The following is a 27,082-nucleotide window of genomic DNA, read 5'->3' as shown; positions in this document are numbered from 1 at the left end:
TCGAAGTCTCTGTCTAGTCATCTCTCTGTTAAATTCAAGATTTATTTCTGTATAAGTCCTGTGCATTCCTTCCACCGAATGGAAAAGGAACCCAACACAATTGTTAACGGCGATATCCCAATGAAGGGATAATTCATGGGCCATATCACTATCGCGTGGAAGGAGAGGGAGGGGAGAAATCTCTCTTTGTCCTGTTGCTTCCACTGGTTTAATTGCTGGGTTGACAGTGGCGAGATTGGGGTGGGTGTGATGCTGCCGGCCTGTTCATATCTGAGCTGTGCTGAATGTGCCGAATCTCAGCAGGGTCAGCAAAGGGTTGGACTGGGTGGAAACGCTCGGGGAGCCAGCGACCCCTCCGTGTCACTGAGCGAGTGCTGCTAAAAGGTTGGTGTGTCTCAACACTGGCTGAGCATTTGGTGGACATTTCAGCAACGCTGCATGTTGATAAATCGTTTGTTGGCATTGATTACTTGGGCATGTGAGCAATGGCCATCTGGGCAGTGGAGTGGGATTCCAGCTTGTTACTGTCACTGTAAAATATTGCTGCTTGCTCCACAGTTTTTGTTTCTTGCTCTTAATCGCCTACACGTTTCAACAACATTATAAGAACTGGCTTGAATAGGATGGGCAACATTTCAGGAAATGATTACATCTGTTCATTTTATTATTGTATCGTATTAAACTTTGGAGCTGGCTTGAATGAAGCTTGAGTAATATAAACACGCATCGACACAAGACGGAGGAGAAGAATGAGCCCATTCGGCCCATCTAGTCTGCTCCGCCATTCGATCGCGGCTGGTCTATTTCTACCTCTCAGCAGGTCAGGCAATATCTATGGAGGGAATGGACATTTAATGGAGCATAGAACAGTACGGCACAGGAACAGGCCATTCGGCCCACAATGTCAGTGCTAAACGCTATGCCAAGATTGATGAAGGGACTGATGACCCGAAACATCGTCTGTTTATTCACTCCTAAAATTCCTCCTGGCTCGCTGAGTTTCTCCAGCACTTTATTTTTTGAGTGCATGGCCTCCGTTTTCCAAGAAAGATTTCTGCAAAACGCATATGGGAAAATGAAGGAATAAATGCTTCTGATTCTTGTAGTAATCAGCATGGAGGCACGGCAATATATTTTAGGAAAATTAAGAACATTAAACATAGAAGCATAGAAAATTGGTGCAGGAGGAGGCCATTCGGCCCTTCGAGTCAGCACCACCATTCATTGTGATCATGGCTGATAGTCCCCAATGAATAACCCGTGCCTGCCTTCACCCCAAATCTCTTGATTCCACTCGACCCTAGAGCTCTATCTGACTCTCTCTTAAATCCATCCAGTGACTTGGCCTCCACTGCCCTATATGGCAGGGAATTTCACAAATTCACAACTCTCTGGGTGAAAAGATTTTTTCTCACCTCAGTCTTAAATGGCCTCCCCTTTATTCTAAGACTGTGGCCCCTGGTTCTGGACTCGCCCAACATTGGGAACATTTTTCCTGTATCTAGCTTGTCCAGTCCTTTTATAAGTTTCTATAAGAACATAGAAACATAGAACATAGGTGCAGGAGTAGGCCATTCGGCCCTTCGAGCCTGCACCGCCATTCAATATGATCATGGCTGATCATCCAACTCAGTATCCTGTACCTGCCTTCTCTCCATACCCCCTGATTCCTTTAGCCACAAGGGCCACATCTAACTCCCTCTTAAATATAGCCAATGAACTGGCCTCAACTACCTTCTGTGGCAGAGAGTTCCAGAGATTCACCACTCTGTGTGAAAAATGTTTTTCTCATCTCGGTCCTATAGGATTTCCCCTCTATCCTTAAGCTGTGACCCCTTGTCCTGGACTTCCCCAACATCGGGAACAATCTTCCTGCATCTAGCCTGTCCAACCCCTTAAGAATTTTGTAAGTTTCTATAAGATCCCCCCCCAATCTCCTAAATTCTAGCGTGTACGAGCCGAGTCTATCTAGTCTTTCCTTAGTAGATTAGTAGATGTGCTGCATTTTTCTTAATTGATCCACCGACTCTGCCTCATGGACTTTTTAGAAAGGTTGCTACTGCCGTGGAAAATGTGGGAAAAGGTTGTGCAGAACGTAAATGCAGATTCTATATTCAGTGGTAGAAGCAATGATAATGAGGAGGAAGGATCTGCAGACAGGTTGAAACCAGCCTTGGTTTCTTGTTCCAACCTAACCACAAACTATTTCACTGGCACCAACAGAGAAAAGAATCTGCTCAACATAGTGTATAGGGTGAAATACTTTCAATGTGATTTCGGGTTACACGTGTACGTGTTTCTAGACAATGCGAAGGGGATAATAAGCTGATTGATTCTCATACCGGACACCTTGAAGTTCTAACCAGCCACCTTCTTAAAACATAAATATCCTTATACCATTCATATAAAGGTACTATCTTAAGTACAAATTGCTGTTTACTTGATGTTTGAATAGGGCAGAGTAGTTATGAACATCAAGCACATTTCAGTAAGTATATATCACATTACAGTCCGTATTTAAACATCATCTCCTGGCATGAACAAGTTATTGTAAGAAATGGTGCAAAACTTTACATTAGAGTAAGGTAGCACCTCTTCATTGGTTTGTAGATATGTCCAATCTCTTCAGATCTATCCATTTGAAAGATTTTCACTAGTATTAGCAGTATATTGATTTTAGATTATTACTTTACACAACTCTCATTTAACAATATGTTTAGTTAAAAAATCTCTTAAAAAAGAATTTTCACACAGCGTATCAAGTTCCTGGTCCAGGCAGTGTACGATGTCCTGCCCAGCCCATCGAACCTCTTCATCTGGGACAAAGCTGAATCTCCAGATGGCCCGCAATGCTCAGGCAAGGGGACGTTGGAACACATCCTGAGCTGCTGCCCAAAGGCTCTTGGGCAGGGCCGGTACACCTGGCGTCACGACCAGGTTCTTAAACCCATTGCAGATGCATGGGAATCAGCAGCTGCAGACGAGTACGCCCCACCACCCAGATGATCACCTTCGTGAAGGCCGGAGTGCAGCTGCCAAGAACCACAGCAGCCAGGAATCCGTCAGGAATCCTGGAGACTGCGCAGGACTGGCAGCTTTCCGTAGACCTGGTGAAACAGCTGAAGTTCCCACAGCACATTGCCACGACCACCCTGAGGCCAGACATCCTCCTGGTCTCAGAGGCGACCAAAAACATCATCTTGTTGGAACTGACAGTGCCGTGGGAGGACCGTCTGGAGGAGGCCCACGAGAGGAAGATGGCCAAGTATGATGAGCTGGTCATAGACTGCCGCAAGCAGGGCTGGAAGGCAAGGTGTATGCCCATCGAGGTTGGCTGCAGAGGTTTTGCAGGGCAATCGCTCTACAAAGCCTTGAGTGCACTGGGCATCAACGGAGTGGCGAGGAGAAGGGCCATCAAGAACACCACAGAGGCAGCGGAGAAGGCCTCGAGATGGCTCTGGATCAGGAGAGGAGGTCCATGGGGAGGAGCGAATGCCACCTGAACACAAGTCGTGGTCTGATCAACCACGGCTGGGTCGCCTGGGTGAGGGTGTCTGATGTTGAAAGACCCAAAACACCCAATGACCCCAAGTTACATCACTGATGATGTGTTCAGGAGCATCAAGAGATGTATTTAATCAATCAGTTAAAAAATCTCTTAAAAATTAATGTTACCATTCTTAATGATATTGCATTTTTTTCTTCAATAAATCAGACCAATGACCTGACTGTAACTAAGATTTCCTTATCCCATTGTGCAAATAAATATTCCCTGATCCCAATCAATCTGAAGAAGGGTATATTGTTTGTCCATTCCCTCCTCAGATGCTGCCTGACCTGCCGAGTTCTTCCATCACTTTATGCCTTGTTCAATATTCGCTGATGTCTGTTCAATGTATATTCCTATCCTATTGTTCTGATGAGTCTGAATATTTCACTTTTTCTTTCTTTTATATTCTTTTGCATCACTTCTCTCCCTCAAGAACTCTAGCTATTGAGCCATAATCAAAGACTGTAGCATTATATTCAGATGAGTGAATGGGAATTCGTTTTCCCTTTAAATAATTGAACATTTTTAATTCAAGGTGTAAAAATAATTTTAAAAACTCACAGATGCTGTAAATTCTCAGACAAGCGAGAGGTTTTATAAACACTACGCCGACTGAATGCCGCCTAACTTGCTGAGTGTTTACAGCATTTTCTGTTGTAATTCATTCTTCAAAATTAATTAATGAAGCCCAGGATGTTACTAATCCATCACCCGTTTCATTATTTACTCTCGGCTAGTTTACGATAGGCCCAATTCAAAGCATTCTCTCTCTGCAAGCTCTTTGTAAGAATTATCCAATTAATTATATTATTCTGCTATTTTCCAAGAGCCATATAAGGTTCTCCTTACCATAAGTATATTCAACATACTTATAAATGTGACCAAATATCCTTTTAACCAATGTGTATAAGATTTGAACAATTCACTGCATTATAACATGAATTTCATCTCATCTCACCTTGTTCTTTCTCACATTACCTCAAATCATGCTCTCTGCACAAAAAAATTAAAAATTTAAGTTTAAATTTACCATCTTAATACACATGACTGCTATTTTGAACTTAATGCAGTCAAACACAAAACAACAGTCCTGTTTTTCATAGGCTGGCTATTAGATTGCCAAATGTGAGGGGGTTGAATGATTGGCTGCCCTGCTCTCATTCTACAAATTACACTTGAAATTGCTTCAATCTGCTACTTTGGCTGGTAGTCAGTAGCAAGTCCAAAATATGTTGCAAACAATTTGAACCAATGTGAGGTCAAGAATTAAAAAAAAAAAAGAAGGAAATACTCAACAAGCTGCATTTGCAAAGAGAGCTCGAGTGATATTTCACGTTGATGACCTTCTATTGGAAGTAAGTGTGTTTCCTGTTAGCTGATTGAAGAATGACTGATGGTATTTACTGATTAACTCACAGCTGAAACATGTAATGGAGTCTCTGGGGGAAATGAATGTTGTTGTACGTCTCTCTTAAAAATGGGTTATTTTTGATAATTGGAGAAGTCACTGTTTGCTAGCATAACTTTTTGGGAATGTTAATTTTTTAGTTGTTCAATTGGTACTTAATTGCTAATTTTGAACTGTGTAATGGCCAAGTCGTTTAATTAATTTTATAACATTTACTTGTATGTCATGTTGACTTGTAGCATTTATCAGCACACTTTCAGATGAATCAAAAACCACAGGGCACAGGTTTAAGGTGAGAGGGAAACTTTTTACACACAGAGGGTGGTGGGTTATGGAACAAGCTGCCAGAGGAGGTAGTTGAGGCAGGTACTAGAACAACATTTGAAATACAATTCGACAGGTATATGCATAGGATAGGTTTACAGGCATATGGGCCAAACGTAGGCAGGTGGGTCTAACTTAGATGGGGCATCTCGGAAGAGTTAGGCCGAAGGTTGTGTTTCTGTATTTTACGACTCTACACACAAATAGTAAAATAAATTAAATAATTCACTATATGCATTCTTGAAGTGATAACACTCTTCCTGTTGGGGAACAGATTTCTGTTTTTATATGTATAGAAATAAAATTGTAGCTCACTTCGGGATCATTATCACTTGTTCATGCCAATTACGTCCTCATTTTCACTCTACTCTCTTTTCGAAACATAGAAAATAGGTGCAGGAGTAGGCCATTCGGCCCTTCGAGCCTGCACCGCCATTCAATATGATCATGGCTGATCATCCAACTCAGTATCCTGTACCTGCCTTCTCTCCATATCCCCTGATCCCTTTAGCCACAAGGGCCACATCTAACTCCCTCTTAAATATAGCCAATGAACTGGCCTCAACTACCTTCTGTGGCAGAGAATTCCATAGATTCACCACTCTCTGTGTGAAAAATGTTTTTCTCATCTCGGTCCTAAAAGATTTCTCCCTTATCCTTAAACTGTGACCCCTTGTTCTGGAATTCCCCAACATCGGGAATAATCTTCCTGCATCTAGCCTGTCCAACCCCTTAAGAATTTTGTAAGTTTCTATAAGATCCCCCCCCTCAATCTTCTAAATTCTAGCGAGTACAAGCCGAGTCTATCCAGTCTTTCTTCATATGAAAGTCCTGACATCCCAGGAATCAGTCTGGTGAACCTTCTCTGTACTCCCTCTATGGCAAGAATGCCTTTCCTCAGATTAGGAGACCAAAACTGCACGCAATACTCCAGGTGTGGTCTCACCAAGACCCTGTACAACTGCAGTAGAACCTCCCTGCTCTTATACTCCAATCCTTTTGCTATGAATACTAACATACCATTCGCTTTCTATGTGATTTTTTTTTTTTGTTAAACTGGTGTGCCTTTTAAATTTCTGTAAATAATGTCCAATACTTTATGAATATCACAATTTAAGCAACAAAAATAGGCATAGCATTTCATAATACTAAATTACAATGTACAGGATCCATGAAGCACGAGACCTTTTGATATTGAGATGTTTTGGAGAGGAAGTGACTATCTTTCTTAAATGTAACAAATTACTGTTATAATGACCACAAAGGTTTCCACAGAGTGTATTAAGAACGTGGCATAATATTTACAAGCACTACTTCAAAGTGCTAGTTGTTTAAATATTGTAAGGATAGTTTAAAAAGTTATAGTTATACACTTTTTTTGAATTTTTAAAAATGTTTTTAAAAACACCAACGAACATCGTGAACACTGACCCATATAGGTCGTTTTTGGCACACCTGCTGGGCTGCGGGCAGGTGGCAGCTAGTGCAGGTTGGCAGTCTAAATGTGCATGTGCGTACCATCCTGCCGTTTGGTCACATCACTGAAGGTAGGGACAGAGACCGAGCAAGCCTATTCTAAAATGGGTCTCTAGCAATTGCTGATGAGCGTTATTCACTTGTTAGTTCCCCTTTCCAAATCTGACCTTTCTTGAATGTAGTTGTGCCAAAATATTTGAAACAAACTTCGCTGTCACCACCTCTCATGGACACTCCCTGAGTTTCAATGGAAGCAATTAATCATTGGGGTTCTGAGATCACTGAGAGCAAAGTGGGGATCGGTCTGAGTCAGCATGGATTTACGAAGAGTCCTTCTGCAGTTGTACAGGGCCCTAGTAAGATCACACCTGGAGGATTGTGTGCAGTTTTGGTCTCAAAATTTGAGGAAGGACATTCTTGCTATGAGGGAGTGCAGCGTAGGTTCACAAGGTTTCCACTTGGACTCTGATCATATCCTTGTACATGTTCCTCTGCAGCCTGATAACCTCTTGCCCTGGCATGGGTTGGAATAGTATAATAGTATAATAGAATAAGGAGTTTGGTGTTGGACATGTTGACCAAAAATAACTGACTGTGAGGTAATGAGGGGCTCATTGCTGGAGAGAGGATGCTGTCATTGGTACATTAGATCTGGTTTGGGAGGATGTTGGGCAGGTTGGGGTAATGATTTATTTCCCGTGCCTGCACTAAGCAGTCCAAGTATTAAAGGTATAGTCACAACAACCCAGTAGACCGTGAGCGTTACTCTAGGTTTCAAGAAAATGTGGATGAGATGAAGCAAATACATTTGATTATTTCAGACATCAAGTTATGTTATTACATCACAAGTTAGCAGCCCTAATGTTGGGTATATTGATGGAAATAATGGCTGAAAATTCTAACATCATTGTTTATAGATATGCGACCATTACCTTTTCGTCTGCAAAAAAACACTGATGTGGATTATTATGAGGATAGTGGTGAAATTGTCATTAAACACTCCATTGGTCAGAGTTACTTAAATACTGAAGGTGATCCCTGATCACTTCCACCCTCCTTTTAATTGGAAATGTTAGTCGTACACCTATACAGCATGGAAATGTGCCTGTCGATCTAGCTCGCCCATGCTGACCAAGTTGCCTAACTGAGCTAGTTCCACTTGTCTGAACTTGGATCGTTTCCCTCCAAACCCTTCCTATCCATGTCAAGTTATAAATGGTGACATTCTATCCCCATCTACCACTTCCTCTGTTCGCTTCTTCCATATACGCAAGGAAAATGTCCCTTTTTAAACGTTTCCCCTCTCACCTTAAACTAATACCCTCTACTCTTAGAATCCCTTACCCTGGAGTGTGTGTGTGGGGGGGGGGGGGGGAGTTTGGCATGCAGGTGAGGGGGAGGGAGTGATTGGAAGATGGGTGGAGTAAATGACAGAGGTAATAAGGAGACGAAAGGGTGTCAGATAAGGAGGAGTGAAATGTAAAGCCTGAAGGAGGGGGGGATAAAATGGAAATATGGGTGTCAAGGGGAAAGAGGTCACTGTCGTTTATTGATCTGTTATGAGCTTTCATGTGTGCATGAGAAGCGTACAGCATAATTAACTGAACATTTCAGACTTTGGTTCTTTTAATAGCAAGCTGTTCTGGATAGTGCATTAAAGTATGTGGGCGGCCACGGTTGCACAGCGGTAGAGTTGCTGCCTTACAGCTGTGGGTGCTGTCTGTGCGGAGTTTGTACTCTCTCCCCGTGACCGCGTGGGTTTTCTCCGAGATCTTCGGTTTCCTCCCACACTCCAAAGACGTACAGAATTACTGTACATTTAAAAGTAAACAATTGATATTGGGAAGTGGCAAAGTATTATGTAACTATTTCTTTCCTAAAAAACGAAAGGTCATCATGTTACATATTTCAACATTCAATGTGCCTTAATTATTACTAAATTAACACTTCCCATCTCCTTTCAATCTGACACAAATAATAAGTGCACTTAGAATTTCAGAATCCTAAACCTCAGCTGCCCTTTCAACCAGGGCTGCCAACTCTCACTCTTTGAGCGTGAGAATCACGCCCTCAAGCAAACTCTCACGCCCTCACGCTGATCAGAAATTTCTCACGCTCTGTGGTGAGTAATTCTGTGATCAACGAAAATTTCAAAACTCGGATAAACTGCATGGTCCGCGGGTGTTGGAGAGCTGGGGCTGAGGGAGGGGTGGAAGCAGCGGGCGGATACAGATGCCGGGAGCCGGGGCTGGCGAGTGTTTGCGGGGCTGGCGAGTCGCTTGCTGCAGTTCCGGCCATGGAGCAGACTCAGTGCAAGAGTCCCGGGCCGTCGGAAGCGTTGCGCCGCTGCCGCGAGAGTCTCTGTGCTGAAGGGACAAACTCTCAAAGGGAGGTGGAGAGAGAGGGGAAGGAGACAGGGAGACGGGGGGGTGGGGGGAGAGTGAGAGGGGAGAGACAGAGATGGAGAGAGAGAAGAGGGAGAGAGGGGAGAGAGAGGTGGGAGAGGGAGGTGGGAGAGGGAGGGGGGAAAAGTGAGGGAAGGAAGAGAGAGAGAGGGTAGGAGAGAATGGGAGAGAGGGGGGAAGAGAGAGGGGTGGTAAAAGAGAGAGGGGGAAGAGGGAGAGGGAGAAAGAGAGATGGGGGCAAAGAGAAAGAGGAGGGAGAAAGAGAGGGGAAAGAGCAAGGGGGAGAGTGAGGTGGGAGGGAGAAATGGGGGAGAGAGAGGAGGAGAGAGAGATGAGAGAGAGAGAGAGAGAGAGGGAAGAGAGAGAGGGGAGAGAGAGAGGGTGAGAGGAGAGACAGAGAGAGAGAGGGGAGAGTGTGTGGAGAGGGGGAGATAGAGAGGGAGGGAGAAAGAGAGAGAGGGGGGGAAGCGAGGGGGAGAGAGGGGAGAGAGAGTTAGGGGAAAGAGACGAGAGAGAGGGGGGTTGAGAGAGAGAGGGGGGGGAGAGAGAGAGAGGGATGAGAGTGATGTGGGAGAGAGAGAGGGGGAGAGGGGGATAGAGAGGCAAGGCTGCCAACTCCCATGCATTGAGCGTGAGAATCACGCATTTCACCAAATTCTCACGCTGATCACAAATTTCTCTCGCTCTGTTGTGAGAAATTCTGTGATCAACGAAAATTTCAAAACTCATATCAACTGCATGGGCCGCGGGTGTTGGAAGCAGAAGCAGCGGCGGGGACAGATGCGGACGGGGAGCGGGGCTGGAGAGTGTTTGCCGGGCTGGCAAGTTGCTCACTGCATCTCCGGCCATGGAGCAGCCTCAGTGCAAGAGTCCCGGGCCGTCGGAGGCGTCGGAAGCGTTGCGCCGCTGCCGTGAGAGTCTCTGTGCCAAATTCGCCCTGGTGACCGGCATGGATCAGGCTGCGGCTCGGTGCATCCTGGAGGACAACCAGTGGCTGCTGGAAGTAAGTACCAAGCACTGGGTAGATACGGTGGAAGTTAGTGGACTTCAAATGGGGGTGGTTGGTGATAGCATCCTGCTTGCCTGCTAGATTTTCACTCACTGTAACTGCAGGAAAAATGTTCCCGATGTTGGGGGAGTTCAGAACCAGGGGTCACAGTTTAAGAATTAGGACTGAGATGAGGACAAACTTTCTTCACAGTTGTGAATCTGTGGAATTCTCTGCCACAGAAGGCAGTGCAGGCCAATTCACTGGATGTTTTTAAGAGAGAGTTACATTTAGTTCTTGAGGCTAGCAAAATCAAGGGATATGGGAAAAAAAACAGGAAAGCGGTACTGACTTTAGATGAACAGCCATGATCATATTGAATGGCAGTGCTGGCTCGAAGGGCCGAATGGCCTATTCCTGCACCTATTTTCTATGTTTCTATGCTTGAGTATATGGCAATAAAACTCGCACCACCGCTTGATTTTGAAGCATTCATGCAATGGTGGAGGTATAATGTAGTCATAGAGTGTACAGTGTGAAAACAGGACCTTCGGCCCAACTTGCCCACACCTGCCAACATGTCCCAGATACATTCCTGCTTTTGGTCCATATCCCTCCAAACCTGTCCTATCATGTATCAGTCTAACTGTTTCGTAAATGTTGGGATAGTCCCTACCGCAACTACCCTCCTCGGCAGCTTGTTCCATACACCCGCCACCCTTTGTTGGAAAAAAGTTACCCTTAAAAAAATACCCTCTTAAAAAATACTTCAAACAAAAAACATTGAAATTATACCCCTACAACATGATTTTAATACATTAAATTTCAAATTGTCCCTACCGTAGGAGAGGGTACCCCCCTCCCACAACCCTTCCCCCGCTCACTCGCCCCACCCTCGCCAGTTACCCCCAAAGCCCGTGATCGCTCAGCCCCCCCCCCCCCCCACTTTCAAAAACGCTCCGCAGCCCCTGGTTCAGACGGAGAACACTGCCAGATGTGATCAGGGAACTGAGGCCAGTTGTCTGTGATGTCTGGATCACAATGCTCGGCGCTTCGTGTTTCAGAGTTGGATAATGTTATTGATTTATAATTAGTCTGATTTGTAATTAGTTGACAAAACCTTAATTTATTAATCCGGAATATCCAGGGGCATGGGATAAGTGGAACAAAAATTTGACGCATTGGAACAAAACCTTGCCCTCGGTACATATTAAATATAATATAATAATGTATGCATGTTGATTGGTGTAATCGAAACAATTATCTTTTTTATCATTGTTGTGCTATGAATACCACAGAAAATATTATGTACTCCCAGGATCACATTAAATAGAATATTATTGCTTAAATATATAGTTATTGGAGTTTGCATATCGGAAAAGTCCCAGCTGAGGGGAAGAGCAAAATACTGAAAATATTGGGTGTGAAAATGACTTCAGGTCAGCTTGTTAGGAAAATGAAAGAAATGGTAACAGAATACTTATACAGCTGTGAGTATAATTTTATGGATGAGAAATTGTGTTCAACCAATTGATGACTTCTTTGACAAAGTAACTAGCATGTTAGATAACAAGGAAGCCAATGGGTGTAGCAAATTTTGTGAAACAAAATTTGGTCCGTGAAGTGCCCCATAAAAGATTACCCCATTAGATAAGCACATGTGCTTGAAGGTTAAGTCCAGAGGGTCAGATATGGGGCTTAATGTGTGGGCCAGATATATTGTCAGTGCAGAGGGGCTAGGAGCAAGGCCAAGTGTGCATCCAGAATCAAGGTCTGGAATAGTGCTAGGTGTGCCGTCAAAGCTGGGACAATGGCAGTTCAGCACTGGAAACCTAAGCAGCTATGATCAGGGTAGATTAGGGGGCCAGGTGTAAGGCTGGACTCGGGGTCAGGAATGAGAGAAGGTATGCTACTGGAGTCAGGGTCAGGAGTAGTACCAGGTGTGCAGTGAGACCCAGGTTGGTCAACGGGCCAAGTGTTTGACTATAATCTGATTTCCATACATGAATACACTAAGATCATTCGTTCTGCACCTGTTGATCAGAGCCTGGCTCTACTGTGGAATGTAATTAGGAATGTAATTTAGCCTAACCTTATTCATAGCTAATCCAATTTATACCATAAATATTGCATTCAAATGTAAGTTAAAAGACACTACAGTATGCACCAGATTGCACAATTTCAAGCTGAAAAGTGCAAAAGCTCCGCACGCTCCCCCCCCCCCCCCTCTTGGTCGCTACGCTCCCTCGGGCTTGGTCTCTCGCAATTTCCCACTCCCAACTCACCCAATGTTGGCAGCCCTGGGGGAGAGGAGAGGACATTGAGGGGGAGGGGAGGGAACTGAGGGGGTGAGACATTGAGGGGGAGGGGAGGGAACTGAGGGGGGTGGGACATTGAAGAGGAGGGGACATTGGGGAGGGAACATTGAGGAGAAGGGGAGGGGGAGGGGATATTGGGGGGGAAGGGAGGCGAGGGTATGGGGACATTCAGGGGGAGGGGTGGGGAGGGGGCATTGTGATGGATGGGTCATTGAGGGGGAGGGGAGGAGGACTGGATGGGAGGAGGGAAAGGGGTTAAAGAAGGTCAAAATACAGCGTACAACTGATGCGCATAAAGGGGCCTGTGGTTGGATCCCCATTTACAGGTGCCCCTCCCTTTATTCCACCATTTATAGATGCCCTCTCCTAAACACCCACATTTACAGGTGCCCTCCTCTAAATCCACCATTTACAGGTGCCCTCCTCTAAATCCACCATTTACAGGTGCCCTCCTCTAAATCCACCATTTACAGGTGCCCTCCTCTAAACCAAGCCATTGTTGGGTGAGAACAATGGCGCGAGAGAGAGAGAGGGAGGGAATGCCGGGGCTTCCTGAAGTGAGCAATCCCCGCACACTAACACTATCCTGAAATTCCTACTGGCAGCAATGGCCTGTTTCCTTTATAATTGCTACTTTTTTGCATAACTTTTATTCACTGTTCTTAGGAAGTAACTGCAGAGGCTGGTTTAAACCGAGGGATAGAAAGAGAGGAAATGTCGGGGTTCTGAAGTTAGTTCAGACGACCAATAAATCCCAACTAACCAAATTTGGGAATTCCCTCGCTCCCATACGTTGTGCCGAATAAAACTGGCCCAAACGTACCTTACGCTGAAGATGTCGTCAATCCGTCAGCTGAAACCCCCCCCCCCCCCATAAAGTGCAAGTTCAGTTCAGTGCAGTTTAGTTTATTGTCATGTGTATTGAGGTACAGTGAAAAGCTTTTGTTGCGTGCAAAGCAGCTACGGGGAAGACAATACACGTTAAGGCTATAACGCTTAGTGCAAGGTAAAGCCAGCAAAGTTCCATCAAAGATAATCTGAAGGTCACCAATGAGGTAGATAGTAGTTCAGCACTACTCTCTGGTTGTGGTAGGATGGTTCAGTTGCCTGATAACTGCCGGGAATAAACTGTCTCTGAATCTAGAGATGTGCGTTTTTACACTTCTGTACCTTTTGCCCTGATGGGAGAGGGGGGGAAGAGGGAGCGGCCAGGGTGACTTGGTGTGTGAATCATTAAACTGTGGTAGAATTTAGAACATAGAACAGGCCCTTCGGCCCACAACATCCGTGCTGATCATGATGCCAAGTTAAACTAATCTCCTCTCCGTGCACGTGATCCATATCGCTCCATTTCCTGCATATCCATTAAACCCATGATTGTATGGCAGAGCAGAATCAATGGGCCGAATGGTCTAACTAACCTTTACATCTTCCCCCCCCCCCCCCCCTCTCTCTGTCCCTCCACCCACCCTAGTCGTCCGACTAGTTTCACTCACGCCCTGCTTAGTTTCACTGTTCATATCCACTCAGTAACACCTTTTCCACAGCCATCAAAAGACCATTGTGGGTTCCACCTTTCCTGGGTGCCAACTCTCACGCATTGAGCGTGAGACTCACGCATTTCGCTAAATTCTCATCTTTTTTTTTGTTGTAAATAAATAAATAAAGTCACGAACAACTCAATTTGCCCTGTGTCCGTCGGTCGGTTTGTCCACACCCCATGGAGTTTTAACCCCGGCCCGGAGTGAGGAGCGGACCGGGTGAGTGGGGCGTCGGTGCCACCTCTGGAGCCGCGGGGATGAATCTCGGGCTAAGGCTCCGCTCCGATGCCCGACCCCCGGGTCACTGACCCTCACCTCCCCCAGACCCCAGCTGGACACAGAGCACCTGGGCCGGCCCGCATTCCCAGGGAGCGGGGAGAAGAGACGGGGGGGGGGGGGGGGGGGGAGAGGTAACCACTTCCGGGATGTCGCCAAGTCTCCGAATTTCCGCTCACTCTGGGTGTTGGCGCCTCTTCACTTACACACGCTCTCACACTCTCTCTCTCACACACACACACACACACACACACACACACACACACACACACACACACACACTCACTGACACACCCGTGCACACACACACACTCTCACACACACACACATTCACTCACACACACACACACCCGCGCACACACACAAGCTCTCGCACACACAAGCTCTCGCACACTCTCACACACACACACCCTCTCTCACACACACACACCCTCTCTCACACACACACACCCTCTCACACACACCCTCTCACACACATACGATACACACTCTCACTCATAAGTTTGACACCCCTGGTTTAAAGTGAGAGAGGAACGATTTAATAGGAGCCTGAGGGACAACATTTTCACGCAGAGGATGGTGGGGATGTGGAAAGAGCTGCCAAGTGAAGTAGGCAGGTAAATGACAGCGTTTAAAAGACATTTGGACTGATACGTGGACAGGAAAGGTTTAAGGGGATATGGGCCAAATGCGGATAAATGGGACTAGTTTAGATGAGTCATCTTGACCTGCAGGACAAGTTGGGGTGAAGGGCCTGTTTCCATGCTGTAAGACTATGACACATTGTAGAAAGGGTGTAATTGCTTTGGAGAAGACCTGGGGCGATTTATGAAGATGTTGGCAGGGCTGGAATATTTTTTCTTACTTTGAAGAAAGATTTGATAACTGGGATTGTATTCTCTGCAGCAACGGAGGTGAAGAAAACATTTAGTTGAGGTGTATAATATTATGAGAATAGGACCTGTTTCACTTAACAAAGAGTGTAGGAAGGATTTATTTGTGCAGAACAGTGATGGAAGTCTGACTCCTCTTGCCTTGTTTCTATGGGTTTTTTTTCTCTATTCTATACATGAATATAGTGTGGAATGTAATTAGGAATGTAATTTAACCTAACCTTATTTATACCTAATCCAATTTAAAGCATAAATGTTGCATTCAAGTGTAAGTTAGAAGACTCGCTACAGTATGCACCAGATTGCACAATTTAAAGCTGAAAAATGCAAAAGCTCCCTACCGTAGGAGGGGACACACCCTATACGTCCAGCAGTTTGCATTTGCTCAAGATTCCAGCATCTTGTCTCCAAGAGACTACATCCCTATATGTGCAATACTTAAAATAAAAGTAGAGGTCTGAGCTGTTGCCTAATTTAACGTTTGCGAAGATAAATCCTACACTAAGAGTAGGTCTGCTCTTGAGTATTTGTTTATTTTCCAAGTTCAACTCTAGGCCTCTGTGTTCTGAATCGGAAGGTGCAGAAATCACTTTTAACTTGAATACCATCTATGATGGATGCAATGTGTTTGTTGACCAGGACACTGTCAATGTTCACTGTGCCACTCTCCCCTTGGTTCCTCCCAACTCCCTGACTCCTCATTTGCAAGAGTTATAGACCACAACTGAAACATGTGAAAATTAAACAATATTTGTATTGAATGCACAATATTTGTTACTTTCTGTGGGGGGGGGGTTGACCTCCTAGAAGACATGGCAACATACTGCCACAGGGTGCACCAGGTTTTGCAGAATGGAGCAAGATGTGGTTTTGAGTTTGCAAAACAATTATTTGCTATACTATACTTGAACGTGATGGATATGTTTTATATTCACCAATGAAATATAAGAAACAGCCAAGAATTAATGTATAAAAGAATCATTTGATCTCAGGTTATCTCTAACTCCCATTAATCTATCAACCAGACTGCTCTGTGAGCAATGGAACCCCCTGATATACCAGAGCGTCCCCCTTGCCTTATCTACTCATCCCCACTCATAGAGGCCTATAGCACAGAAACTGCAGATGCAGTAGGAAGGAACTGCAGATGCTGGTTTACACCGAAGATAGATACAAAACGCTGGAGTAACTCAGCGGGGCAGGCAGCATCTCCTGAGAGAAGGAATGGGTGATGTTTCTGTTCGAGACCTTTCTTCAGTCTGGTCTCGACCCGAAACGTCACTCATTCCTTCTACCCAGAGATGCTGCTTGTCCACCTGAGTTACTCCAGTATTTTGTGTCTACCTTCAGCACAGAAACAGGCCATTTGGCCCGACATGTCCATGCTGACCAAGATGCCCCATCTAAGCGTGTCTCAATTGCCCATGTTTGGCCCATATCCCTCTCAATTCTTTGCAAAAGGTTGCAAAAAGCCAACTTGTTTTCTCATTTCACCGATTCTGATGAGGCATCATCAAACTGAAATGTTAATTGTTTTTCTTTCGCTCTGAACATCCTGCCTGACCTGCTGGGGTTTTTCCAGCATTTTCTTCTCCCCTCTGTTTCCCAGCATCTGCGGTTTCTTAATTTAATAACAAAATAAAGAGGCTCTTGAATGTTTTTCTTCTGACATTGTGCATTTTGTTCATTAGATTCTCACCTGTAATTTGTGTGTGTGGTTTTTTTTTTTAAACTTGAACAATCAGTTAAGTGAAAGTGTGTGGCATTACACTTGGGGAAATCACACAAACTTCAACCAGTTTTACTTTTTAAGTTCAGTTGCAGAGTAAAATGATATCCATCATTTGTCTTGTGATCATTGTGTTGTGCATGTCCTTTATGAAGTAAAACATTTGAAAATAACTGTTTAAAATTATTGCATGGTCTCAGACTTAAAGAATTGTGAAGCAATTCTGTTAGTATATTTAGAGGAAGGATTCACATTTTTCAGCGGGGTAAACTTCTGCTTTTTTTTGTTTCTCAACTTTTTTTGTTCAGATTTATTCCAAGATAACAGGCGACGTCATGACCTCAAACCCAAGTCTCAAAATCTTGCACAATTACATTCTGTTCCAAGACTCCACACATCTACCCGCCCATGTAATAGACTAAGTGTAAAAGCTGCTGGTAGTGGGGTGGATGCAGCTATCTGTGTGATACAATCACAGGTCGAGCAACCCTTTCTGTGCAACTCTCCAGTCCGGTTTTGTGGGCTGACTTGGCCATTTCACAATAAAATACCATTTCAAAGCTGTGTAAACGCACCATTTGATGGCATTTTATCATTCTTCCAAAATACACTCCCAATTCAGGATATTCCACTGGGAAAGTGGTTTGACCCGGACTGCTGATTCAATTTCCGACAAGTTGTTTCCCCTCAATCCCTTTAGAATCAAACTTGTTTTCCGTCAGTTGCTCATCTGTTTAACAGTCTGGCCAAGAACTGGGAAGAAATCCTGGGAATGGGAGTCACTGTGGGATTCTGACTGCTGTGACTCTGATTAGTACCCCAGGCGTCTTCACTAAACACTGCCGGACATATAACAATGCTGTGGTTTGCCATAAAGTGAGAAGCGCTACTTAATTTTTAACAATATGGAAAAGTTAAAAAATCAGTTTCACCATAATTTTCCCATGTAAAGATAAAATATTGCATTGATTCATTCAGTTTATTTTACACAAAAAAGAAAACTACTACAAATTGCCAAAGTTACCATTGTATTTCATGACTGGATTGACAATGGAAGAGATTATTTCTCATTTAGGAAAAGGTTTCACTCAATGCTGCAGCACATAAACAAATTATTCATCCAATCTGGTCTTTCAGCAATAATTTAAACATTTCCGATTGTACCCTTGTTGGTCGACGCTTGACCCATAACTCCTCCACAACCCATCAGTTACATAAAGGGATAGAACAACGATTCTCTTTCTCAATCTGCTGTGCGCATATTCAGAGCGTATTTTAAGAACGTGATCAATAGTTGTGTTGTGTTAATTTCCATTTTTACATCCTATGTACAGTATTTGTAAGTTCATCTGTCAAAATATAATAAAATGATAACCTTGTTAAAACTGAATTGAGATAAACATGGTAAAACTAAATCCAAGGTTGGTGTTTATTACTAGTAATCAGCCCAATACATTAACTCGCAAATGATGGACAGAATATCAGGTTTTTCACACAGTGGTCGGGTATATAGATTGAGCTGACAGTGGCAGGTACAATTACAATGTTTAAACAGGATTTTGACATACGTAGATAGACAAAGAAGCAGTGGGTTATGGCCCTAATGCTTACGAATGGGAATAGCTGAGGTTGGCGTCATGGGGGAGACAGGCTGAGGGTCCTGTTTGTGTGCTGCTCACATGCCTATCCATGCTGTTGGGTGCTATCCAAGCAGATCCCACCACACATGCGTACAATCAAACCCTACATGAGTGTAACAGGTAGTACATAAAGAGAAAGCAAATAGTGTGTAGTGTTACAGCTAGACAATCTACAAATATAAAAACAGTGGGAAGATCGCAACAAGGTGGATTGGGAGATTGGGAATACGTGTTTAAAAAATGTCAAAGATAATCTTGGAAGTCTTTAAGTGTAATTGCAGCACTGATTATTGGATATTGGTGTTTTCTCATCTCTGGGCAGGGAATGTCCTCGGGATATCTCGAGCCTCTTAAATTGCTGCTGCAAGTAAGAATAAAGATTCTTACTTGCCCAGAAACTGCAGTAATACTCTGCCGAGTGGGAAGGCCATTAGCTCATTGGGGTCTACTTTCTGGAATGCAGGTTACAAATAAACAACCCTGTTTGTTGGGACAGTGGCCTCTTTCTTCAGAGTCTGTGTTGCTCTCTATGTGCCATCTACATCCTCTACATTCGAAGATTTAGCTCTTCACTTGACTCCGTCCCTTTAACTGCATGCATGTAACGCGTAACGATCCACAAACTGCCCCGTTTTCAAGTGTAGTGTGTCGGTAGAACTTCATCATGGATTCGTTTTGTGGCTGCCTTTGATCTCTGTATAGGAGTTTCTACTGAAATAATTGGTCGCTGCAAGAGCACAAGAAAAGACCTTTTTTGAGGAATGTGCAGAAAATATAAAATACTTTTTTTTCCCGGGCGCCCTTCTAAATATTCCCAAAAGATAAGAACAAATTGTACTTGTTGAATCTATCATTGCAGGCCATTTTGAAGTTAAAAAGGGAACAGTTTAAAAGTTATAAAAAATCTTTTCATATATTTACAATTTGACAATGTTCAACGGTCTAATTTTATCATTAAGTTATTCTTACTTTGTGAACTAATTGCTTCACAATGTGAGATAAGATTCTTGCAGAATTGTAATCATGTTTGAGAACAAAATGCAGAATGACAAATGGAAAGTATTTCCTGCACTGAGCAGCCTCCAGCATGTTTACTGGAACAGGAAGCTGAAATCAGTTGCTTCTGCTTTGTAGTATCAGTCCCATGTTATGATCTGATTGCTATTTCTTTCAAAGCGTTGAACTCTGGAATCTAATTATTTTAGCAACCTTTTATCATGTTATTCCACATTTTCTTTTATCATGAGAATTAAATGAGTATTTGTAACATAGCCAAACTAGAAATGCAAGTAAGATTTGTAGTTTGAAATAAACTGTATGGCTTTTGTAATACGCTCAGCGTTTTAATTTCTGGTACTGTGTTGGTCGGGGCTCTGTGGTAAAGCTGCAATGCATGCATGGTAAAATATATTGGTTGTTAAAAAACAATTACCTCTCCTCAAAATATGGACCTTTCATATGTAAAATTCTTCAAATGTTAGGACTGATTTATCGATTCTTAATTCTGCATTTCAAGTAGACTAAGGAGAGATTCACCAGGATGTTTGCAGGCTTGTTAAAGGGAGAAGTTGGATAGGCTGGGCCTTTTTTGGTTTGGAGCGTAGGAGGCTGAGGGGTGACCTAATTGAGGCGTAGTAGATCATAAGGGGCATGGATAAAGTGAATGCTCGCAGTCTTTTTCCCAACGTAGAGGATTATAAAACTAGAAGGATAGGCTTAAGGTGGGACGGGAGAGATTTAAGGGCAACCTTTTCGTTCAGAGGGTAGTTAATATCTGGAATGTGCTGCCAGAGAAAGCTGTATAAGCGGCTACAGTTACAACTTATACAAGAGATTTGGGCAGTTATGTGGACAGGAAGACAATATGCCAAATGCAGACAAATGTGCCTAGCCCAGTATGGCAACTTGGTCGGCATGGACAAGGTGGGCCGATTGGCCTGTTTCCATGCTATGTAGTTCTATGACTCTAAAGACTATGAAAACTCTATGGTAATGTCATTCTTTGCATTCTTACAGTTTGAAACCCTCCATTAAACTTGTCTGTAAGAACAATCTGTGCTTCTCAGTACTGACAACATTATTTGTGTGTGGTTTCCAGGACTGGATACCAAACTTGAGCAGTGCCTTAGTAAAATTTGCCATACTTCCTTCCTCTGTACTTTAAGTCCCTGTTTATAGCAAGGAGAGGATTAGATACTCTTCTGCAATATTTTTGTGCAGTGATGGGACATGTTGTTTCAGGAAGATGTGTTTGGCTATTTTGCACTGAGCTCATTTCCTTGCATTAAGTCTGAGTGCTCCATGTGTCTAATGCACGGATGCATAGAGGTCACCAGCGCATGCTCTGTGGTCGAATGGCAGGGAAGGTTTGTTTTGAATTTGCTTCTATTTAGGATGTGGCCATTGTCAGTAAAGTCAGCTTTTATTGTCCATGCCTAACTGCTCTTGGGAAGATAGCAACCAGCCATCAAATTGAATTATTGCCATTCTTGTGCCGAATGTTTTCCCACCTTCTATGTGCGGAGGGAGTTCTGGGATTCAGGGTCACATAATTACATTCCTGTAGTACAGAAACATGTCCTTTGACTCACTTGTATCTCACTGGCTAACACATACCCATCGATATCTGGCCCAAAGCCTTCTCTGCCTCGGCCACCCCCACCACCTGAGTGAAACAAATCTTCCTAGCATCCTTTCTAAGCATCCTGCATGTTACAATAGACAATAGGTGCAGGAGTAGGCCATTCGGCCCTTTAAGCCAGTACCGCCATTCAATATGAACGTGGCTGATTATTCACAATCAGTACCCCGTTCCTGCCTTCTCGCCCTATCCCACTGACTGCACTATCTTTAAGAGCTCTATGTAACTCTTGAAAGCATCCAGAGAATTGGTCTCCATTGCCTTCTGAGGCAGAGAATTCCACAGATTCACAAATCTCTGGATGAAAAAGTTTTTCCTCATCTTTTCCTCATATTCTTAAAATGTGGTCTGAAGAAGGGTTTCGACCCGAAACGTTGCCTATTTCCTTCGCTCCATAGATGCTTCCTCACCCGCTGAGTTTCTCCAGCATTTTTTACTATCTTAAACTGTGGCACCTGGTTATGGATTCCTCCAACATCGGGAACATGTTTCCTGCCTCTAGCATATCCAATCACTTAATAATCTTGTTTCAATAAGATCCCCTCTCATCCGTCTAAATTCCAGAGAATACAAGCCCAGCCGCTCCATTCTATCAACATATGACAATCCCGCCATCCCGGGAATTAACCTTGTGAACCTACTCTGCATTCCCTCAATAGCAAGAATGTCCTTCCTCAAATTTGGAGACCAAACTGCACACAATGCTCCAGGTGTGATCTCACTAGGGCCCTGTGCAAACGCAGAAGGACCTATTTGCTCCTATAGGGAGGTTTCACGGCAGTCGGGTCACGACCCGTACTGTTGCTACGCTACTCCAAGTGGATTACACGCGATGAACTGCAGGTAGGCACTTACCATTGATTCCAGCCTAGCGGGCCCGTTAAAACCCGCTGAAATTGTCAATTTTTGCGCTGTAAATAATTATGGAAATCGGGATAAGCGTGTGAGACATTTAGCCTACTTCACAATTCCAAAAGTGAGGAGAAATGACGGTAGATAGAAGCGGAAGGGACAACAACAGCCAGTGTTTGGTGAACATTGGCCGTTTGCTCACTGCATTTCATCAAGTAAGGCATTATTTGTGTATTTTCTTGATTCCTTTGGCATCTAAAAAGTTTCAGAAGTGATAAATCTGGCTGTAATTTTTTTAAATCGCCCATGGTTCTCGTGGGTTTTTACATACAAAATGAAAACGCATCTGAAGAAAAATTTACAGCCAGATTTATCACTTCTGAGAATTTTTAGATACCAAAGGAATCAAGAAAAAACACAAATGATGCCTTACTGTTGATGAATGCAGTGAGCAAACGCGATCATTCCCAATATTATCAATGTTTACCAAGCACTTTAGCTGCTGTTGTCCCTTCAGTTCTTGCTTCTCTATACCTTTATTTCGCTTCACGTTTGGAATGCTAAAGTTGGGTACGTGTCACTCACACTTACCCCGACTCCCACAATTTATTTTCAGTGCAAAAATTCAACATTTTGCCGTTTTTTAACAGGTTGGAAAGTACGCGTTTCTTGCATTAACAACATATACCGGAAGTGACGGATGTCCTCCAGTTGGATTGAGCGGCTCCGTGCGTCGAGCCCTATGACCCGGTGACCTTGCGTGCAACCCCCCTATACTCAACTCTTCTTGCTATGAAGGCCAACATGCCATTAGCTTTCTTCACTGCTTGCTGTACCTGCATGCTTACTTTCAGTAACTGATGAACAAGGACCCCCAGATCTCATTGTACTTCCACTTTTCCCAACTTGACACCATTCAGATAATAATCTGCCTTCCTGTTTTTGCCATCAAAGTGGATAACCTCACATTTATCCACATTAAACTGCATCTGCCCACTCACCCAACCTCTCCAAGTCACCCTGCATGCTCATAGCATCCTCCTCACAGTTCACACTGCCACCCAGCTTTGTGTCATCTGCAAATTTGCTAATGTTACTGGTAATCCCTTCATCTAAATCATTAATGTATATTGTAAATAGCTGCGGTCCCAGCACCGAGTCTTGCAGTACCTGCCATTCTGAAAGGGACCCGTTAATCCCTACTCTTTGTTTCCTATCTGCCAACCAATTTTCCATCCATGTCAGTACCATGCGCTCTAATTTTGTCCACTAATCTCCTATGTGGGACCTTATCAAATGCTTTCTGAAAGTCCAGGTACACTCCATCCACTGGCTCTCCCACGTCCATTTTCCTAGTTTTATCCTTTAAAAAAAATCCAGATTAGTCCAGCATGATTTCCCCTTCGTAAATCCATGCTGACTCTGACCGCTCCTTTTACTGCTATCCAAACGTGCTGCTATTTTATCTTTTATAATTGACTCCAGCATCTTCCCCACCACTGATATCAGGCTAACTGGTCTATAATTCCCTGTTTTCTTTCCTGCCTTTCTTAAAAAGTGGGATAACATTAGCTACCCTCCAATCCACAGGAACTGATCCTGAATCTATAGAACATTGGAAAATGATCAGCAATGTGTCCACGATTTCTAGAGCCACTTCCTTAAATACCCTGGGATGCAGACCATCAGGCCCTGGGGATTTATCATCCTTCAGTCCCATCAGTCTACCCAACACCATTTCCTGCCTAATGTAGATTTACCTTTAAACCTGTCTGCTCACAATGTTGTACAATTGATCAGCAATGGTAAAATATTTCCCTATTAGGACAGTCTGAAAGTAGAGTACCTATTTGTGGTGGTGTTCCCACGTATCTACAGCTTTGTCGTTCTTGGTAGTAAAGTCACAGGCTTGGTGGTGTTGGCAGGGAAAGCTAGGGGTTCTGTAGATGGCACACTGTGTGTAGGTGATGGAGGGAAAGGATATTCTTGTTGGTTGACTGGGGGCTAATCAAAATGGCTGCTTTGTCCTGAATGGTGTAGAATTTTCTGATGGTTATTGATGGTCCATTTATTCAAGCAAGTGTCGGGTGTTCTATCATCCATGGGACTTGTATTTTGTAGATAGTGGAAAAGCCTTGTGGCATCATTGTGGTGAGTCAGTTGCCAATGGATACCCAGCCTCTGACCTGGTCCTGTACCACAGTGGTGGGAGACTATGGTAATGCTAATGAATGTTAAGCATATGTGATAGGACTCTCTCCTAATGGTGATAATTGTTGGCAACACTTCTGTGCTGCCAATGTCACTTGAATTTCTCAGCTCTTGTCTGAATCTCACCTGGGCCATGGAAGATGTAATATAAATGTTATGCAATCATCAATGAATCGCTCCATCTTCTGACCTTCTGGAAGGAAGGCGATTGAAACTCGCCAGCTTGGACAAGATGCTTCATGGTGTTGGCCTTGGGTCATGAAGCAGATCTTCCATTGATTTGAAGCCAGCATCCAAGTTATTGAAAGGGCATAACCTTCGACAACTGGTGAATAGGAGACTCGAAGGGCCGAATGGCCTTCTCCTTCACCTATTGTTTATTGCTTATTTACCTTCCTGCCATTTGTGATGGCTGTGGCTCCAACTGATAGACCTGGTCTGCTCCATAAAGGGATTCTCTCCCCTTTGGTGTATCAGTCCCCAAGTCACTCCTTCCACAATCACCTTAAATAGCAGGATAAGGCAGAGTGTAGGCCTGCAATCAAACATAAGATGCTAGTCCTGTTCTGCTGTCCCTAGATCTTGTATCTCTTCAACAAGGCTCTTTAAAGCTGTCACCATCAGTCTGAAGAAGGGTTTCGGCCCGAAACGTTGCCTATTTCCTTCGCTCCATAGATGCTGCTGCACCCGCTGAGTTTCTCCAGCACTTTTGTATACCTCATTAACATGTATTTTAGGAACATTATACTTTGTGCATCTGGATATTGTTTTAACATTCTTTTCAACTGGTCGTGAAGCTGTACAGCACAGAATCAGGCACTTCGGCCCACCTATCTACACCAATGGCATAGTGGGCTAGTACCATTTGCCTGCATTTACCCATATCTCTCTAAACCTTTCCTATCCATATACCTGTCTATATATCGTTTATGTCATAATTGGATCTGCTTCTCTAGCTTTCTCTGGCCACTCATTCCAGATTATCCTCCTGTCTCACTTCAAACCTGTGCCCTCTAGTTCTAGATTCCACTTCCCGGGGAAAAAGACGGGTGAGCATTCACTTTATCCCCTTCAGCCATCAAGGATCTATTGTTTCTGCAACAACATGCCCTTTCATTCTGTGCCATTTTGTAGGTTAAATTGCCTTTCCTCATTCTTCCCAAATCAAATTTCTGTCTGAGATTTACCCCTCTGCCCATTTTACCAGTCTGTTACCACTCACTTCACTATTTCATGCATCTCAAGTAAAACTACTTTTAAAATGCAACTGGGTGGGGAAATTGTACTCGGGTCCACCCCTACCCCTTCCTGAGCTGTGCAACAGCTCTATGTTTGGTGTACCACAAAGGCGGTGGCACTTGCATATCCAACGTATCTCTTGTCATGGCCCAATGAATTTATTCTCTTGAACTCACTTTGCTAAATGAACCATACTTTCCTCTTCAGTGTTGACAATGATACCATTTCTATTTATATAAAAATAGTATGACCTTCCAAATGTAAAACATTTCAATTATTTTTGGTATTTTCATTTCTAAATAAGATTTCTACAAGGAATTGATTGCGATATTCAACTTGGTGCTACAGTATGTTTACTGTCTTTGGAAATACTCATTCAATGTTACGAAAATACAGTGCTTTTTCTTGTGCCGATATGTGCCAGCACAGCACACTGGCATATTTAAAAAGTTAAACCTCATTATTTTGTTTTCCGACTATGTGACATGTATGTGAATTAATTGTGCATAGTGGTACCTTATTGTCTACAAATAAAAAGCATTCTAAATTTGCTTTAGAAATCTGCTGGAGTGATATGAGGAATATTTACTTAGCTATTCTATTTGCTTGGGTTATTAAGACAGTTGTGATAAAACCCCAGCGACAATATTAATGCTCAAATCTCAGCAGGGAGAATGTCTCTTGCAGTGACATGTAGGGTATAAAATCAGTGAATCAGTATTCCAAAATTATTTGGCAAAGTGAGGGGTGAAGAGTGTTTAAATATCACATGCAATTGTCTTGTCTTTACATAATCTATGAGCAATAATTGCAGGAAGAAAAGTCTCTGTGTGGATGGGCAGAACTCTTGCAGCAGATGCTGACATCAGTTACAAATTTCAAAGAGCAGTATGACAGAGGAAAATAAATCCAGATAGTCAATATCAATCTTTTATTCAATGGCCCCGCAGTTATTAAAATCTTTATATGATAGACACAATTTTCAATATGATTGAGGTCAATGAAACTGAACATCAGGAAGGACATCTATTGGGCAAATTTAACTCCTTGTCTTGTAAGGAAGACACAATATGCTGGAGTGACTGGGTGGGTCTGGCAGCATCTCAGGAGAACATGGATAGGTGATGTTTCAGGTTGGGACCCTGCTTCAGACTCGCTGTGTTATTCCGGCACTTTGTGTCTGCTTTTGTGAACCAGCATCTGTAGTTGCTTGTGCCTACTTTTCTTGCCTTGTAATCTGTTTTGCTTTAAAGTCAAGAGCCATTGGAAGGTGAAGTTGGTGGTTTTGCCTCCTCTGTCTTCGGAAAGCATCCTAAATTCTATGGTCACTTTGGCAACTGGGACATGGTGATCTTGGTGCACAGAAGCGGAGAGGTGGCTACTGGAGGCAACGGGCGGCATGTTTGCAGAGACTGCGGTGTTGGTAGAGGCGGCTGCGGGAGGTCCTACAGCAGCCGGGCAAGCGAGCAGATCGAGCGCAGCCTGCGACAGCTGCACGGAGCGGCGGTGGCAGGCATCGCGCTGGGCCAGGCCCACCCCTACATCATCCATCCAGTGCTGCCAGGACACTGGGGGAGAAAATAAGAAATGG

At 43.7% G+C, this 27,082-nt stretch overlaps 1 protein-coding gene across 1 annotated transcript in view; it reads left to right on the top strand.

Moving 5' to 3' along the window:
* The first annotated feature begins 4,870 nt into the window (after nt 1-4,870).
* rcsd1 (RCSD domain containing 1) overlaps nt 4,871-27,082 on the top strand; it is a 44,289-nt gene continuing 22,077 nt past the window's right edge. Inside the window, exon 1 of the mRNA XM_033033378.1 lies at nt 4,871-4,905. The gene's annotated coding sequence lies outside the window, so the exon portion shown is untranslated. The remainder of the gene's footprint in view (nt 4,906-27,082) is intronic.

This window comes from Amblyraja radiata, chromosome 14 (assembly GCF_010909765.2).
Source record: "Amblyraja radiata isolate CabotCenter1 chromosome 14, sAmbRad1.1.pri, whole genome shotgun sequence".
Classification (NCBI taxonomy): Eukaryota; Metazoa; Chordata; class Chondrichthyes; order Rajiformes; family Rajidae; genus Amblyraja; species Amblyraja radiata.
This window is presented reverse-complemented; position numbering and strand designations above follow the sequence as displayed.